Here is a 17,804-nt window from a genome sequence, read left to right on the forward strand (position 1 = left end):
TAGGCGTATTTAGAAACACCAGTTGAGTAGGTTTAGTCAAATGTATATGTGTATGTAAATATATTTTAATCATTTTCAAACATCATATGGCTCAGAAACCATATCAATGTTTTTACAGTATTATTTTATACTATTGCTTTTAATGTATGCACTTTACTTAACTATAAGTATTGCAATAATATCGATCCATTTCTCATGTATGAGAAAAGAGACTGATCAATAAATAACACCTTTTTATTGAACACGCCCGTCTCTTCCTTTTCTCTACATTCTGATGAGACTAAGAATGCACGTACTGACTGAGTAAAATAATTGCCTTGTGCTCACACGACTCTCGAGATTGACTCTTGATTAGGGGAGAGCAAAGTTGTCATGTTCTATGGTTGTCAGAAACTAAATCCCTTCTTGTCTAATCAGGGGAGTTAATTCCTTCCTTGAACATTCGAGAAAGTTTCTAGCGAACTCTGAGCTTAGCTGGCAAACCCAAAAATTAAGTCTAGTATCGACAGTAGTAGACCTAGTTAACGTCTGGCCTAGGCCTTTACTGCTGTAGGTATTATTCCAATGCGCAGAGCCTATTGGGAAAATAGGAGCTACACTACAATATATTGCCATTTTTGATCATTGCCTAGCCCGTTTACATTCCAAGATAAGAGACCTAGTTCTTGCGAACCCCCTCCATCCTATTCGACGTCGCTCATACCGCCTTCATCCTCTGTATCCATGGTATTTCTTTCAATGCTTTCCCCCTCGGGGGTGTTATATAACGACCAGTTACCCCATGAAGAGTCATTGCCTGAGTTATCGATTACAATATTCAGCGCGCTTCGATCGCCTTTTGATTCTTTGTAGACGGTCACTTGTCTCTTCTGGAGCCCCGCATGCTGTTTTAAAAAGTTATTTTCTTTCGCAGTTTTTGTCTCACACTCGGGGATAATCCTTATTCCCTGTTGCATTATTTCATTTGAGGCTTTCAGGATTGCCCTTTTTACCAGGTCGGAATATAGGGTGATTTTTGTTATTTCCTTTCCCTGCTTGTTTTCTTCAAAACCAACCTGCTGAAGGGTCTTTAGTACCGATCCCTCTCAGGCTGCCGCATTTTGCAAATGCGGCTAGAATCTGTGCTCTATTCGGGGGGTTTGTGACTCTTGTCAACTTCCTTTTCCTCCCAGCTGTTATCAGATCCAGGAATAACCATTTGTTATCTGCACTCTCACATAGATTCTTATTCATTTCATTCCCTTGGTTGATGCTTGTTCTTCCTCCTCTCCGACCTTTGTTTCTCCTATTGGGTTCACCGTGTATCTGTGGTCTTATCGTCCTTTGATTAATAGACCGCTCCTCCCTTGGCCTTGCTCTTTGGCTTGTCATGCGAGTGGGGGGAGGGATCTCTGTTGCCTCCCGATGCGTCTTCTTTTTCCTTGACACTCTCGGGGTTTTAAGGGGCATAGGAGGTTTTGCCTTTGCCTGGGCAGGTCTATGTGTTATCGATGTTGGGGCTGATGCATTTAGTCCTGACTTCTTCCTCCCCTTCCTTGTTTCTTTCTCTTTCCTTAATCCTGCCATTTTCTTTTGCCTGGTTCTTCCTGTCCTGTACCTGGGCCCGATTGTGGTATACCCTCTACAACTTTTTATCAGCATTGGTCTTCTTGAAATGTACACGTTGTCCATAGTGATTGCTGAGTCCTTTGCTATATGTTCTACGGAATTCATTTGGGTTTCCAGAGATATCACACTTTCTTCATCCAGTACTAACCTGTCGTTTTCCTCCGTTGGTTGGGCTGTATCTGTTGACATCACCCTACTTGGTAAATGGCTCTTTATTTCTCCGAGTTCATCTTCAATTTTCTTTAAGTGATGTTTCTGTGCTTTTAACACTCCGTTATTTGAAAGGGATACTTCCAGGATTCCCTGGAGTGCTTTCTGCATTAACAAGATTAGCTCCATCAGTGAGGATGTGGGAGTTTCGGAGATCTCCGAATCCTGTGTCGTATTTCTTACTGGGATTGCTGGATAGCTTACCTTTAAGCTATCTCGCTGAGTTGGAGATTTTTGCAGTGGAGGATGATGATGGAATTGATCTGGTGCACCCCCCCAGATAGCACTCTGATTCTGATCTACATTACCCCTGAGATCCTCAATCCCTAGTGACAGTAGTGAGAACATCTTTGGTGAAGATGATAGGCGTGGCGCCGAGATTTGGTGGTTTTGGCTCAACAATGTCTGATTCAACGAATTGCGGTTCGTCCCTATCTCCTCGTTATCGGGGTTGGCTTCTTCCTGGCATTCACCTTTATTAGCCCGTCTCTTCTTTTCGTCGGATAGGCTTGCGTTTTCGCCACTATCTGCGCCAATTTCCACTATGTCTTCGTCTAGAGCCGATGATATTGCTGGGTTTAATGATTTGTAGTGTTTGCCTACAAACTCTTTTACGGACTTTGATGCTGCCGTGTTCTCCTTCAGTTTACTGGATATTTGGTTGCATCCTCTTTTTGCCTTCACGGGATTCTTCGTTACTCTCTTAGCTTTTCCTTTCTTGCGTCTCCCTTTACTATTTTCCACAGATGTGGCATGGCTTTCCTGGCTTTCATCCGGAGATTTTGAGCCCTCCAGTGAATTACTCTTTCCTATTTCGTCCGGTAATTTTTGGCCTCTTTTAGGTGCCATTTCTAGGCACAAAACTGTTGCTATACTGAAGGTGGTAACTTAATTTTTACTTATATTAAAAAGAGTGCTCACTTACCTCTGTTCTGCCTTTAGTGCCTTCTGCCTGCTGCCTTGCCCCTCTTGTATCTCTATCAGTTTTGTTTTCACCCACTTCCCTGTGGGGTTTAGGCTTTATGCTCCTTATGCTGCCTGTGGTGTCTGTTGCGCTGCCCTGATATCAGCTTCCGGCCTCTGCGTTTTGCCTTAGACAGTCTTATCGGCTCTGCTTAGCCTGCTTGCATTCGCCTCTGAATACCGGTGACTGTTTAAACTTTGGGGCAGTAGCGTTCTCAATCGTAACTGTTTTTTGCCACAGCTGCTTTTTCCTGTGTCCCGCAAGCCTTCCACACGCGCTGCTCCCGCGTTCACTCCCACACCCCCCGTCTCTCGCTGCTCCGTGTGCTCCGCAGCTATCCGAGGCGGGGGGGGGGGGGAGGACTAGGTGTTTAACTCTACTTGCTCCTGCCTCTACCGCAAGGCGAGGGCTTGCTCCTCCAAGGGCGCCGCTGATGTCCGCGGCTGGAGCGGAGGCTGGGGAAAAGATCTTAGCGGTTAGCGCATTTACCGCAAGCGACCTATGTCAGTAAATACCTCCGTAGGTTCCAGCGCTGAGTCCCCGCACTGCTCCGCACGTCTCCGCTCAATCTCTCGAACTCTCGACGATCACTGTGCTTGGTCTGAGGGGGCGTGGTTAGGCACGGCACGGCTAGGCTCAGCTAGGTGAACAGAGTTAGTTCAGACAGCGACAGATTGAGAATACTCACATCTGCCTATAAGTGAGAAATCCTGCAATTACAGTTCAAATGCTTAAAATGTGAAAGGTTAAAACAAGTTACAAAGAGAACAAAAGACATAACATTTTATATGGCAGAGAAAACAAAGTACAATACAGTTAATATATATACATATTAAGTAAATCAATTGATCAAGAGCTCTTGGAGACAACTCGCTTGCCTGATACCTACAACAGACCAGGAGTTGCTTAAAGATATTTCTGTGGACCTCCTTTTTATATTCTTTAAGGTGGTGAGAAGTCTACGGTAGCGTCATCTCACACCACCCCATGCCACTTATCCTACCTACGTCACTTACGGCCTGGTTTGTATGTTTCCCATCCATACATTCAAATGCAGCCCTTCCAGTAACTGCGGCGCGTAAGTTTTAGACTAAAAGTCATGCCTCGTAGACTGGAAGTTGGTCATAAATTGTGCTTTGGGCGGCAGAAAAGGGTTTTATTGCGCAAAGGGATTTTATTTATATGTATATGTAGCAGTCTGTACGTCCTGTTGCCACATCCATCACTCCAGCTTGGCGTAGCTGTGGTGGGAAGTTCCCTTTTTCTCATGCACAGTCTTAGGATGTGGTCCATTATGTGTTGAAATAACAGGGGGGATGTTGAACCTTAACGTTCGTGAACTTAGCACACAAGTAGGGTGGGGGCTCGAGCTGGAGCAAGAAGCCTCGCAGTCGGTGGAGCTGAATAAAATCTTGATGAGACATGCCTTCTGCTTGCTGACCAGATAATGGCAGTACTCTGGCCAATCTAACCAAGGCCTGTAATTTTGAACAGAAGGGCCTACACAGGGGTTCATGCTAGCTTAGTGATAAGAATGAACCAGGATATTTATACGGTAAAATTGGTCCCTCTCTCAATCCACAAACCATAAGAGGCACAAAGGATGGCTGAGCAAGAAAATACCCTCCTTCTCAATGTGGTATTTTCAAACACACAATATAAAAGTCATCTTTACTAAAAGATGCATTGTTATATTCTTAGTTCAGGCATACTAAACTCCACCTTGCTATCTTGTCCCAATGGGAAGTTATATTTAGAAGATGTTATAAATAAGCGCCCATTCTATCTTATGGTACAGACAGCCTTTCAATAGTGAAAAACGAAATGCACGGTATTTCACTATCAGGGTGTTTTACACATCTCAGTACATGTCCTACCTTTCACATACACTGCACTCTGCCCATGGAGCTACATTGGGCCTACATTACGGTGTCTTACATGTAAGAAAAGTGAAGGTTAGGGCCTGGTAAGTGGGTGCACTTGCCAGGTTGACATGGCGGTACCAAACTGTGCACAGACCCTGCAGTGGCAGGTGTGAGTTACATTTACAGGCTGCCCATGTGGGCGGCACAGTCAATGCTTAAGGCCCACTAGCAGCATTTGATTTACAGGACCTGGGCGCACAGTGCACTGTACTAGGGACTTACCAGTAAATCAAATAGGCCAATCATGGAATCACCAATACATAAACACAATTTGCAGGGAGAGCATATGCACTTTACAACTGAATAGCAGTGACAAAAAGCCCAGAGTCCTAAAACTAACAAAAATAGGGTAAAAAAAACCAGGAGGCCAAAAAACAAAAAATCTGGGGGTAAACCCGCTGAAAAAGCCAAGGTTAACAGTTACAAATATCTAAAATTGATATTTTTTGTAGGGTAGACGCAATTCTGCACTAGGAATGGGTTGCAACAAGAGGAATGTATAAATACTGTGCAAGACAGCCTTTGTGCTGGGGTGGTAGGGGTTGGAGGCTGGGACAAGATGGGTGCTTGCAGCAGGACCCTGTGTGCTGAGGAGGGGTGGCAGGAAGAGGCTTAAAGGATGCTGGTCCTGGGAGCTGCTGTGCTGGGGCAAAGTTGGTACCGGAGTCCGAGAGACACGAGGGATGGGTTTGTGTCACGTAGCAGTGGGGAGACACAGTGGCCAGACATATGAAGCATTGCTTTGACATTCATGAGTACAACAGTGGTACAAGTGGGTAAAAACCTGCTAAGATTCAGCTCAACACCAACAAAGCAAAAAACACAAATTCAAAATGAGCCGTGGGGCCCACTGTTTCTCTCACTGGTGGTTCCCGGGGTGCCACAGCTGCAACCTGCGTTGCACTGCTGCTTCCCTATCTACAGACACTGTCAGCTCCTGTACCACTACAGGGCACTGATAGAAGGGCTAGGGTGGTACTGTGTCAGGACCCAAACCCCAAGTAGGTTCTTAGAAGACTGGGCATTTTTATTTTATTTTTTACTATAATGCTTGTTTTAGAGGATTGTTAATGTTTTCCGAATAGTAGTGAGATGCCAGCATCTGCACTTCAGAAGACGCATCCCTCTCTCCCACCTAAGATTAATCTTTGATTGCCGCGTTATTTGGAATATGTTTTAAGAGGAAGGGCCAGGATGCAGTCTTAATAACCAGCTGTGGGATGAGTAATTGGTTTTGCCATCATAAACAATGCAACCTTTTCATACCACAATGAAAACCAAATCCATTTTGCCACCAAATGAAGCGTACAAATTACTCATGGGCTAAGAACAGAGAAATCACAAACTACACTTTATTTTGCTTTATATTTTGCTATTAAGTGGCTCCAGGTCATGTTTGATACGAGAAATAGCCTTACAACGCAGGCATTACCACGCAATGCCTTTACCATGCATCCTTTACCAGCTCACTTCTTTACAAAGCATGTTTTTACCATCCATGTCCCTTTACTTCAGTAGGTAAGAATATATATATATATATATATATATATATATATACATACATACATACATACATACATACATATATATATACATACACACACACACACACACGTGTATATATATATATATATATATATATATATATATATATATATATATATATATATATATATATATATGCACACATAAATATGAGGGCTTGGCGTGGGTGGGTATGGTTACAGGGTTGTACGGGTACTTTTCGGATTGGGGTGGGTAATGGTATAGGGTGGTAAGGTTAAAAAAGGGCAGGTAACTACCATATAAAAAAATCACATTTATTTAAAAAAAAAAAATAAGAAAAGGGATGGTTTGGGGGGCTCCCCACAAAAATTAATTTTACAGTTACATATATACATGTAACACACACATATATATATATATATATATATATATATATATGCTCCAAATTCCTCAAAAAATCCAGCCGGGTTTAAGGAAAACAGCACTCACGCAAATAGCAGCATATCATCAAAGGGCTTTATTCGAACAAACGCGTTTCAGGATAAGATCCCTTCGTCAGTGTTCACATCGGAAACACACTTAGTGGCACCATTTTCTATGTTTGCAGTTGTCCTAAACACAAATAATGGACTACAATACCAGCGCTTGTTTTCTCGCGCCATCTTGGAGTGTGTAGTAAACAAACATGCATCATTTGAAACATTAAATGGGTTACAAGCTCCATACTTCAAGCCGTATATCGGCAAACAACAATTTTGGTCATTACTTGTGATCATAATTAAGGAAAATTAATCCAAACTGAAAACAAGAATGAGCATACTGCAAAATATCGCAACATCCACATGAAAGTCACATTAAGCGAGAGTCACAGGAACATACATCTTGCCGTGGATCGGCACTGGCAGCCAAATATTAGCTGCAAAAACTCGGAATACTTAAACCCAATAGCTTCTAGATGCATGAAATACATTAAACAGATAAGTTTCGGTGCAGTTTAAGGCAAAAACCCTTTCTACAAATCATTCTCTTATACTTAAAAAAGTTTTTCACTCTGATTGCCATATCATGACTGATCAAATTACAAATTGCTATGATACTGATTCATCAACCCAAGTGTGATACTAGTTCTTCACCCATGTTCAGGCCCTTAGGCGCCCTGGTTTCTAAGTCCACAATATATCGAGATTCTAATCTTCTGAGCGATTGTAGCCTATTTCCTCCTCTAGGATTTTCACTGACATAGTCTAGGCAAAAATATCTCAGGAGATTCCTATCACTTTTGTGCTTCAGAGCAAAATGTCGGGCCACCGGGTATGTAAAATCTCGGTTAGTGATGGCTCTCATGTGCTCGAGCACCCTTAGTTTGACGGGGTTGATGGTACTCCCCACATACCTCAACAAACAGGGACATGTCAGACAGTATACTGCATGATCTGTGTGACAAGACATGAATTTATCAATTTTCTTGCCATCTTTACAGCCAGGAACTACGTATGTTAATGTTCTCTTACTTGCTAAACAGGCCTTGCATTTCCCACAAGGGAAAAATCCTTTAGCATCTTTTAGGGTACCTGTTTGTTTTTCCGGAGGCTGCAAGTAACTATGAACCATCTGATCACGTAACGATCTTGCTCTTTTAAACGTGATCAATGGTGTGGCTGGAATATCTGGTCCTACAATCAGATCAGATTTCAAAATGTGCCAGTGCTTGGACAGTATAGATCTTAATTTAAAAGAGTTGGCAGCATATGAAGTTATCATGCGGAATTTACCATCTGAGATGGGGCGTGTCTTTTTAACAAAAAGGTCTGTCCGGGGTAGTTGTCTAACCTTATTCAAAGTATCCAGAAGAACTTGACCACTATATCCTCTAATTTTGAATCTCTCCATACTCTCTGATGCAGCTTGCTCAAAATCTATGGTCTGACTGCAATTTCGTTTGAGCCGTAAAAATTCCCCGTATGGAATGCTGTTGATGAGTTTACGGGGATGGCTGCTTGTCGAATGCAACACGCTGTTCCCAGCTGTTGGTTTTCGATAGAGTTGTGTGCATAGTTGGCCTTCTCTAATGCTTACTTGTAAGTCTAGATAATTAACACTGTCCTTACTCACATCACCAGTAAATTTAAGATTGCACCCATTCTGGTTAAGTATTCTGATATAATCCATGGCTTCCTCTATAGACCCGTCCCAAACAAGGAACAGGTCATCAATATACCTGTGCCAAGATATCACTTTCTTCGTCCAAACCTCATTCTCTGCAGCCCAGGCTACCTGCTCCTCCCACCAGCCCACGAATAAATTCGCGTAGCTGGGGGCGAAGCAGGAACCCATGGCCGTACCAGAGAGTTGGCAGTAGATGGTATCAAGAAAAATAAAGATGTTATTACGCAAACAAAATGCAATCAATTCTAATAACATCTTGTTATGCATCGCGTATTTTAACGCTCTTTTCTTTAAAAAGTATTCCACTGCATGCAAACCTTGCTCATGATCTATGCAAGTATATAGGCTTGCAATGTCCAGTGTAATTAGCACATACGAGGGTTGCCAGGTTAACAGTTCTACCTTCTCAATGAAATCAGTGGTATCTCTGATATAAGACCTCAAAGATAGCACAAAGTCAAAAAGAAAGTGATCCAGAAATTTTGAGAGATTCTCAGTTAGACCTCCTATGGAGGAAATGATGGGTCTTCCGGGGGGGTTGTCACTGTTGTTATGGATCTTAGGTAAATGATAGAAACAAGGTAAAATGGGATTCAGGTTTTTCAGAAAAAAAAATTTACTTTCAAATCGGCTTCAAAATTTGTCCCCCAGATTGCAACTGATGCAATAGATGTTTTTTCGGACGCTGTCATCAGGGACCTGATGGCTATGAGGAGAGAACATAATCAGGATAAAACAAAATCATATAACATCACAATAGAACAAAAATTGGCAATCAAAATGTTAACGGAGGACAAAACAATTGTGTGTAAACCTTCCGATAAAGGAGGAAACATTGTGATTATGTCAAGATCGAGTTATGTCTCAGAGGCTATGCGGCAATTGCAAGATATGTCATGTTACATGCCAATAAAAAAACAAGAATATCTGAAGAGCATTGACAACTTGCATATTTTGCTTAAAAAATGGCATGATAAAAAGATGTTGGATCTTGAAGAATACCTTTTTCTGAAAAACCTGAATCCCATTTTACCTTGTTTCTATCATTTACCTAAGATCCATAAGAACAGTGACAACCCCCCCGGAAGACCCATCATTTCCTCCATAGGAGGTCTAACTGAGAATCTCTCAAAATTTCTGGATCACTTTCTTTTTGACTTTGTGCTATCTTTGAGGTCTTATATCAGAGATACCACTGATTTCATTGAGAAGGTAGAACTGTTAACCTGGCAACCCTTGTATGTGCTAATTACAATGGACATTGCAAGCCTATATACTTGCATAGATCATGAGCAAGGTTTGCATGCAGTGGAATACTTTTTAAAGAAAAGAGCGTTAAAATACGCGATGCATAACAAGATGTTATTAGAATTGATTGCATTTTGTTTGCGTAATAACATCTTTATTTTTCTTGATACCATCTACTGCCAACTCTCTGGTACGGCCATGGGTTCCTGCTTCGCCCCCAGCTACGCGAATTTATTCGTGGGCTGGTGGGAGGAGCAGGTAGCCTGGGCTGCAGAGAATGAGGTTTGGACGAAGAAAGTGATATCTTGGCACAGGTATATTGATGACCTGTTCCTTGTTTGGGACGGGTCTATAGAGGAAGCCATGGATTATATCAGAATACTTAACCAGAATGGGTGCAATCTTAAATTTACTGGTGATGTGAGTAAGGACAGTGTTAATTATCTAGACTTACAAGTAAGCATTAGAGAAGGCCAACTATGCACACAACTCTATCGAAAACCAACAGCTGGGAACAGCGTGTTGCATTCGACAAGCAGCCATCCCCGTAAACTCATCAACAGCATTCCATACGGGGAATTTTTACGGCTCAAACGAAATTGCAGTCAGACCATAGATTTTGAGCAAGCTGCATCAGAGAGTATGGAGAGATTCAAAATTAGAGGATATAGTGGTCAAGTTCTTCTGGATACTTTGAATAAGGTTAGACAACTACCCCGGACAGACCTTTTTGTTAAAAAGACACGCCCCATCTCAGATGGTAAATTCCGCATGATAACTTCATATGCTGCCAACTCTTTTAAATTAAGATCTATACTGTCCAAGCACTGGCACATTTTGAAATCTGATCTGATTGTAGGACCAGATATTCCAGCCACACCATTGATCACGTTTAAAAGAGCAAGATCGTTACGTGATCAGATGGTTCATAGTTACTTGCAGCCTCCGGAAAAACAAACAGGTACCCTAAAAGATGCTAAAGGATTTTTCCCTTGTGGGAAATGCAAGGCCTGTTTAGCAAGTAAGAGAACATTAACATACGTAGTTCCTGGCTGTAAAGATGGCAAGGAAATTGATAAATTCATGTCTTGTCACACAGATCATGCAGTATACTGTCTGACATGTCCCTGTTTGTTGAGGTATGTGGGGAGTACCATCAACCCCGTCAAACTAAGGGTCCTCGAGCACATGAGAGCCATCACTAACCGAGATTTTACATACCCGGTGGCCCGACATTTTGCTCTGAAGCACAAAAGTGATAGGAATCTCCTGAGATATTTTTGCCTAGACTATGTCAGTGAAAATCCTAGAGGAGGAAATAGGCTACAATCGCTCAGAAGATTAGAATCTCGATATATTGTGGACTTAGAAACCAGGGCGCCTAAGGGCCTGAACATGGGTGAAGAACTAGTATCACACTTGGGTTGATGAATCAGTATCATAGCAATTTGTAATTTGATCAGTCATGATATGGCAATAAGAGTGAAAAACTTTTTTAAGTATAAGAGAATGATTTGTAGAAAGGGTTTTTGCCTTAAACTGCACCGAAACTTATCTGTTTAATGTATTTCATGCATCTAGAAGCTATTGGGTTTAAGTATTCCGAGTTTTTGCAGCTAATATTTGGCTGCCAGTGCCGATCCACGGCAAGATGTATGTTCCTGTGACTCTCGCTTAATGTGACTTTCATGTGGATGTTGCGATATTTTGCAGTATGCTCATTCTTGTTTTCAGTTTGGATTAATTTTCCTTAATTATGATCACAAGTAATGACCAAAATTGTTGTTTGCCGATATACGGCTTGAAGTATGGAGCTTGTAACCCATTTAATGTTTCAAATGATGCATGTTTGTTTACTACACACTCCAAGATGGCGCGAGAAAACAAGCGCTGGTATTGTAGTCCATTATTTGTGTTTAGGACAACTGCAAACATAGAAAATGGTGCCACTAAGTGTGTTTCCGATGTGAACACTGACGAAGGGATCTTATCCTGAAACGCGTTTGTTCGAATAAAGCCCTTTGATGATATGCTGCTATTTGCGTGAGTGCTGTTTTCCTTAAACCCGGCTGGATTTTTTGAGGAATTTGGAGCTTATATTTTTCACGCGGACACCGTCGCGTGACAGCACCCGCTTCAAAGAGTGACTCGTTGCATGGTGTAACTGGAGCTTTGATATATATCTATATATATATATATATATAAATTTAACTTACCTTATATAAAATAAATGTACCTTTCCAGTTTAAAAGGCATGTGTGGTAAAGGCATGCGTGTGGTAAAGGCATACGTTGTATAATCATATAACCGTCTGATACAGTTTCCCAGCCCTGCATTTTCAGGCAAAAGAAGATTGTACTCTGAAACTTGTCGTTTTCCTTTTAACAATGCCACTATTGTTGTGACAACAACAAAATCTCACATGCAGTGATGTTGGTTAAAAAGTCAGGACTGGCTGAGAAAGTCACGTGACAGAATCCATTGATAGCTATGCAATTTTCCAAGTTGGTCTAGTCCATTTTAAATACTCAATGCTTGTTTCACCGCAACCCAAAAGTAAACTGTTAACATATTTTGTTTGGGTTCACTGTTTCCTTCACATCATGTATTAAAACAAGCACAGAGAGTGGCAAATGTTTGGCTTCTGTATAGTAGAAATATTTACACCAAGCTCCCCAAACACGCAACTTGTGACAGGTTGGGTGTCAGCATTGAAACCTTCCTTAACACAAAGAATCAGTGCAGGACCGCTGACAGCAGCAAGAGGAACCGGAAAGAGTTCTGCCAAACGCGCACACGACACCACAGATAGCAATGGTCTAAGCAAGCTTCCCCCCATTACAGGTCAGTTACAACACGAGCATCTCTCCCTGAGAGCACAGGTACATACAAAGCAGAAACACTGCAAGCTTCCCCATCTCACAGACCTGGTACGAAGCTTGGGGAGCAAGACATGCCGAGTTAGTCCCACCGAACCCGAGCTCTAAGCACCAGTGCTTTAAATGGGCTGGTGGGACTTTCTCTAGGACAGCCAGACGAGCCTCTAGAACGGTGAAGAGAAATTTTAACAGAGGAGGGGGTGCAAACATTAGAAGGGAGCGAGAGAGACGTAAGAAAGCAAATGTAAGAAGGAGAAAAAATAAAAATGGGCAGGCGGAAGAAAGACACGGAGAAGGAGGAATGCCAGGATGGAATGGTGAAAATATTGAAAGAAGGAAATGTGGAGAAGGAAGTATGGATGCAAGAAAGGAAGAGTGAAATGAAGGGTGCTAATAAAGATGCAAAAAGGGTGGAAGAATTGACACAACGACGGGTGAAAGGATGAACTGCATGGAAAGTGAATGAAGGGGGGGGGGGACTGAATTATGTGCATCTAAGGGAAAAGAAGAAAATGCTGGGGAAGTGGAATCTACTAGGGAGGCTCGGGCACGCCTGTTTGGTGCCATGATAGCCGAGGTTCATAGCAGGGGGCTAACCAAAGACCCCTCTTCACATTTTGAAAAGGACCTCATCACGTTACGCCACCGGTTCATGGGGGGGGGGGTATTTTAATTTTTCTGGCTATTCCCACCCCACCCGAGCACTAACTAGCAGCGCCTGGGTGTGTGCGAGGCGTACCAAACGTGGTCGCTCCAAGATACTGTACTTTGCAAAGAACAAGGGGGAGAGGACCCCGCCCAACCCCTCTCACAGCAGATGTTGAGCTCCGGGTACCGGTGGCTGCAGCAGGGCTCACATGCAAAGCGCCATCCCTTACCTCCGAGTCCAGCATGCCCCGTGCACGGGAGGGCGCGGCTGCTACAGAAGGTGCAAGGCGCTCGGCGCTCTGCGCTCAACCAGTGCTGTCACCTGCAGCGGCCGCCAGGAGGGGCGGAGGATCGCTTCCGGGACACAGAGGAGGACGCGCTCTAACGCGGGGCCAATGAGCGCCAGCCTCCTCCGCTGATCACAGCTGGGTCCAGCATCTCGGATGGATGCCGATGCTATTAGGGGCCGGCTCAGGACATTGATTGCTCCATATTTCCATGATATGTAACACGCTCTGACGCTGTGTTAGAATCAATGGCGCACATGCGATGGAACGGCTCCGTTGCTGCTGCGCAGTATAGACGTAGATACTGTCAAGCGCGCTGCGATTTGACCCAGATCACTTGACAGGGGGTGAATGTTTGATTTGTTCTGCATTCCATCCGTGTGTGCCTTTTGCGATTCAGTCAGTAGCAATACAAAACACCCGGAGTCCTCACCAGATTCCTAATATGTAAAGTTTGCATAGTTGACAATGTAATGATATATTTATTATATTCATTATAATCATACTTTGTATTTACATATAACATAGTTTGCTTTATTTTTTTGCACGTAACATAGCAAAGGCGCTCTTTACCCAAACGGCATTAATTTTTTTAATCAACCTTAGAAAGATGAAAAGCTGATTTGGCCCACTGACTTTCGACTCTATAACATGCAGGGCACACACAAACCTAACTGAACTAAAGTGACAAAATACATGAGGGGTTTAAAATCTGGCTTTGTTGATTTTCTACAAGTAGTACCTACCAAACTCGACATCAAAACAGACAGAAACAATACATCTTTCTACAGAGAACAAAGTGGGTGAGTCATAGAGAGTTCGTGCACAGGTCATACATAACACATGGCATTACTTCGAAAGAACAACGCAAAGGCAGAAAGATGACGCCGCCTTCTGTCGGGACACACTGGTACAGGTCGTGCCCCTGTACCAGTAAACTCCTCGGCCAATGCCTTACAAAACTAAACCTCACTAAATAAAAACACTTACCTAACCCCAACCACCCTCCCCTGCCCCTAACATTTATTCGAACCCGCCCCTACCCGAGCATTACAACATTACAAAATGACAAGCACTTTAATTCAATGCATGAACATATGAGCCTATAAATCTAAAACATCTATTACACAAAACTCCCCTGCCTGCCCCTTCACCACTTATGATCACTTAACCTATGTAAGTACCCCAACAATCAACCTGCCTAAACAATCCCTGTCAAACTTCCACTAATCCCCGCACTGCACCTGCTCCAAGCGACAATACAAATATTCTACCCTGCGCACCAGAACCAACAAAGAGACCAATAAAAGAAAAGGGGGGAAAGAAAAGAAGAAAAAACCCTACACATTTTTAACTAATAAAATTATTAATACAATTAATACAAATTAATTTAAAGGGTTGGAGGGAGGGGGAAAACTTCCCTGCCTAATGCTCCCAGCCACCAGGTCATCAAAGACAAAATGGTGGCTGGGAGCAGTAGCCCAACGAATGTATACGTTGGGCTACTTTTGGGCTATAAAAAAGGAGCCCAAAAAACAAAATCCCGCCCGAGCTCTGCAAGCCCCCTCCCCCCCACCCCTCCCAAACTGCCCAGGGGGGGACCTCCCTGCAGTCGACCACCCCCCCAAGCCCCCTTTGGGAGGGAGGGGTGGGGGGGAGCAGACCACAAACAGCTTTTGTGTGTAAAAGGCCGCTTTATTGGAACAGGTGCACATAATAATTAAAAACTCCCCGGCCAATGCCTTACAAAACGAAACCTCACTAAATAAAAACACTTATCTAACCCTGACCCCCCCTCCCCCGCCCCTAACATTTATCGATCCCGCCCCCACCCGAGCATTACAACATTACAAAATTACAAACACTATAATTCAATGCATAAACCTATTAGCCTAAAAATCTAAAACATCTGTTACACAAAACTCCCCTGCCTGCCCCTTCACCACTTATGATCACCCAACCTCTGTAAGTACCCCAACAATCAACCTGCCTAAACAATCCCTGTCGATGACCCAACTTTAAAATAAACAACCAAAACTCTGCCAACCCTGGCAAACTTCCATGAATCCCCGCCACCCAGAAAGCCGGGGGGGAGGAAACTACCCCCCCCTTTTCTGTCCCCCAAACAAAACAACTCCTTTATGCCTCTCTCAAACGCTCCTGTACATTGAGACACCTGGATGGAACTTCTTTAACCTCCACCAATTAAAGGTCCATACCCAACCTGGATAAGTGGACCCCATCGTTCCTGAAAAACTCTACTGACTCAAACCGAATATCGCTATGACACACTCTCCCAAAGCCTAAACTCCTGCAAAATCTTGAAATCTCAAGGTTGACCTTCTTACGCGCCCTATCAATCGCCCTGGGATTCCGAGCGCCCATCCAAATTCTACGCGGCACAAGCTCTGTCCACAAAACATGGCAACCAGACCACTGTTCCCGCAAAAGTGCCAAATCACTTTTCATTGTCCTTTAGAAAACAACACCTTTTACCCCACAAAAGGTAATTCTCCCCCCAAATGATTAACAAAACATCCGGGCACTGGCCCCCGACCAACCACTTGTTCAATGCCGGAACCAACTCCTTCCACAACATCCCTCCCTTCCCTTTCCAAACAATTTTAAACAAACGCTCATTAAAACCCCAAATTTTTCCGAAATAAGAACTGCCAGCCTGGACTTGAGCCCATTTTACGAAAGAGTGCCCCACTATCCACATGGTCAATTCCGGGGAGCGAGGACCCGCTACTGAACCTGCAACAAGAAAAAACAATATGAGATTCATGTAAAAGAGGATGACGCAAGCGCTTCTTCTGCATCACTCCGCACATAGCGTTGGAAACAGTTGGAGGACCAGCGCTCAAGCCGCATAATCTCCCCCCAGACCAGCCTCGATTACAGGCTTCTGTTGCTGCCCCGATTCTAAAAGGATGTGTCCCAAACTGAGACCCATCCAGACCAATTTGCCTCAAGGCTTTATGCAGCACCATGCGCAGTTGATAGTCCGTCACCCTGCCCCCGTCAGCATGTCGAAAAACCCATACACTACCTTCCCCTCCAGACAGGGTCCTCCAACACCTGGCCCAGTATAACGGGCATGTCGACACCGAAGAGGCCGCTTCCAGTCATACTCCCTTTCCACAACTTCTCTGATCTGTTTTCGCGCTGGACAACCAAATATGAACCCCCTCTCAGAGAAGAAAACCTCTTGCCAAGTGATACCTAATTTCAACCTGGAACCTAAAAGCTTGGAGACCCTAAAGGCTCCAAAAAACATCCAAACCATGAGAGTAGAAAACAAACATACTTCAAAACCATCTCTACAAACAACAGGTAATGCTGCCAACAAACGCTCTAAATTCTGCCACGATAACGGCCTACGAGTTAAACGCTCCCCGCCCCGCTCCCTAGCCCAACCTTCCAACATCCTCCTCCCTACTTCCCCCGCAGAAGGAGAGTAGCCCCACAGAAGTTTCCCCATAAAAGAAATACCTGCCAATTTCCCTTCGATGGTAACCTTAGAAAGACCCTTCTCAATTAGGACCAGCAGAAACTGTATCACATCCTCTGACCGCCTCCATGCCTCCTCCCGCCGACAGACACCCAATGCAATGAATTAATTCCAGGCCAGAGCATAAGCTGCATGAGTAGAAGCTGACAATGAACCTACCACCACTGTATAACCCTATGTTGCCTACATACCACAGATGGTCTGGCATTGGGGTCGGTGTCCTGTCCGCCTCCTTGGCCAGCCCATGAAATCTCTCCCACTGCGAACGAGACAAAGCATCCGCAATGTCATTGTCCACACCAGGGATATGAAGTGCCCGGAACGAAATATCATGTCTAAAGCAGCCGAGAACAAACACCCGCAGCAACTTCAAAATCTGTTCATCTCTTGCCGACTGCCTGTTGATGATTTCCACCACTGCCATGTTGTCAATCCTGTACAACACTTTCTTATGTGCCAGTTCCTCACCCCACAGCGTCAATGCCACTAGCACCGGAAAAAGCTCCAAGAAAGCGATGCTCCTCCCCCGATCCTTCCACTACTCAGGCCACTTCTCCGCACACCACCTGCCCTGCCAGTATATACCAAAACCACCACTGCCTTCTGCATCTGAGAAAACTTGAACATCCCACTGAAAATCATCCTTCCTGACCAATGGTATTCCATTAAAGGAATGCAGAAATGTTTTCCACATACGCAGACCCTCCTTCACTCCAGCCGACAAGCGGATATGGTGGTGAGGCAGATGGTGTCCTGACAATGCACGTCCCAGTCTCCTGCAAAAGGTCCTCCCTGCCCTGACTAGCCTGCAGGCGAAATTGAGATGGACCAACAAAACCTGGATGTCCT

The 17,804-nt window shown here is 43.8% G+C and overlaps 1 protein-coding gene across 1 annotated transcript in view; it reads right to left on the minus strand.

Annotated features, from left to right (window-relative positions):
• Window positions 1-13,534, minus strand: part of MIGA1 (mitoguardin 1) — a 694,793-nt gene extending 681,259 nt beyond the window's left edge. The window contains exon 1 of the mRNA XM_078659267.1: window positions 13,385-13,534. The gene's annotated coding sequence lies outside the window, so the exon portion shown is untranslated. The remainder of the gene's footprint in view (window positions 1-13,384) is intronic.
• Window positions 13,535-17,804: the final 4,270 nt, after the last annotated feature.

Source organism: Lissotriton helveticus, chromosome 1_1, assembly GCF_964261635.1.
Source record: "Lissotriton helveticus chromosome 1_1, aLisHel1.1, whole genome shotgun sequence".
Classification (NCBI taxonomy): domain Eukaryota; kingdom Metazoa; phylum Chordata; class Amphibia; order Caudata; family Salamandridae; genus Lissotriton; species Lissotriton helveticus.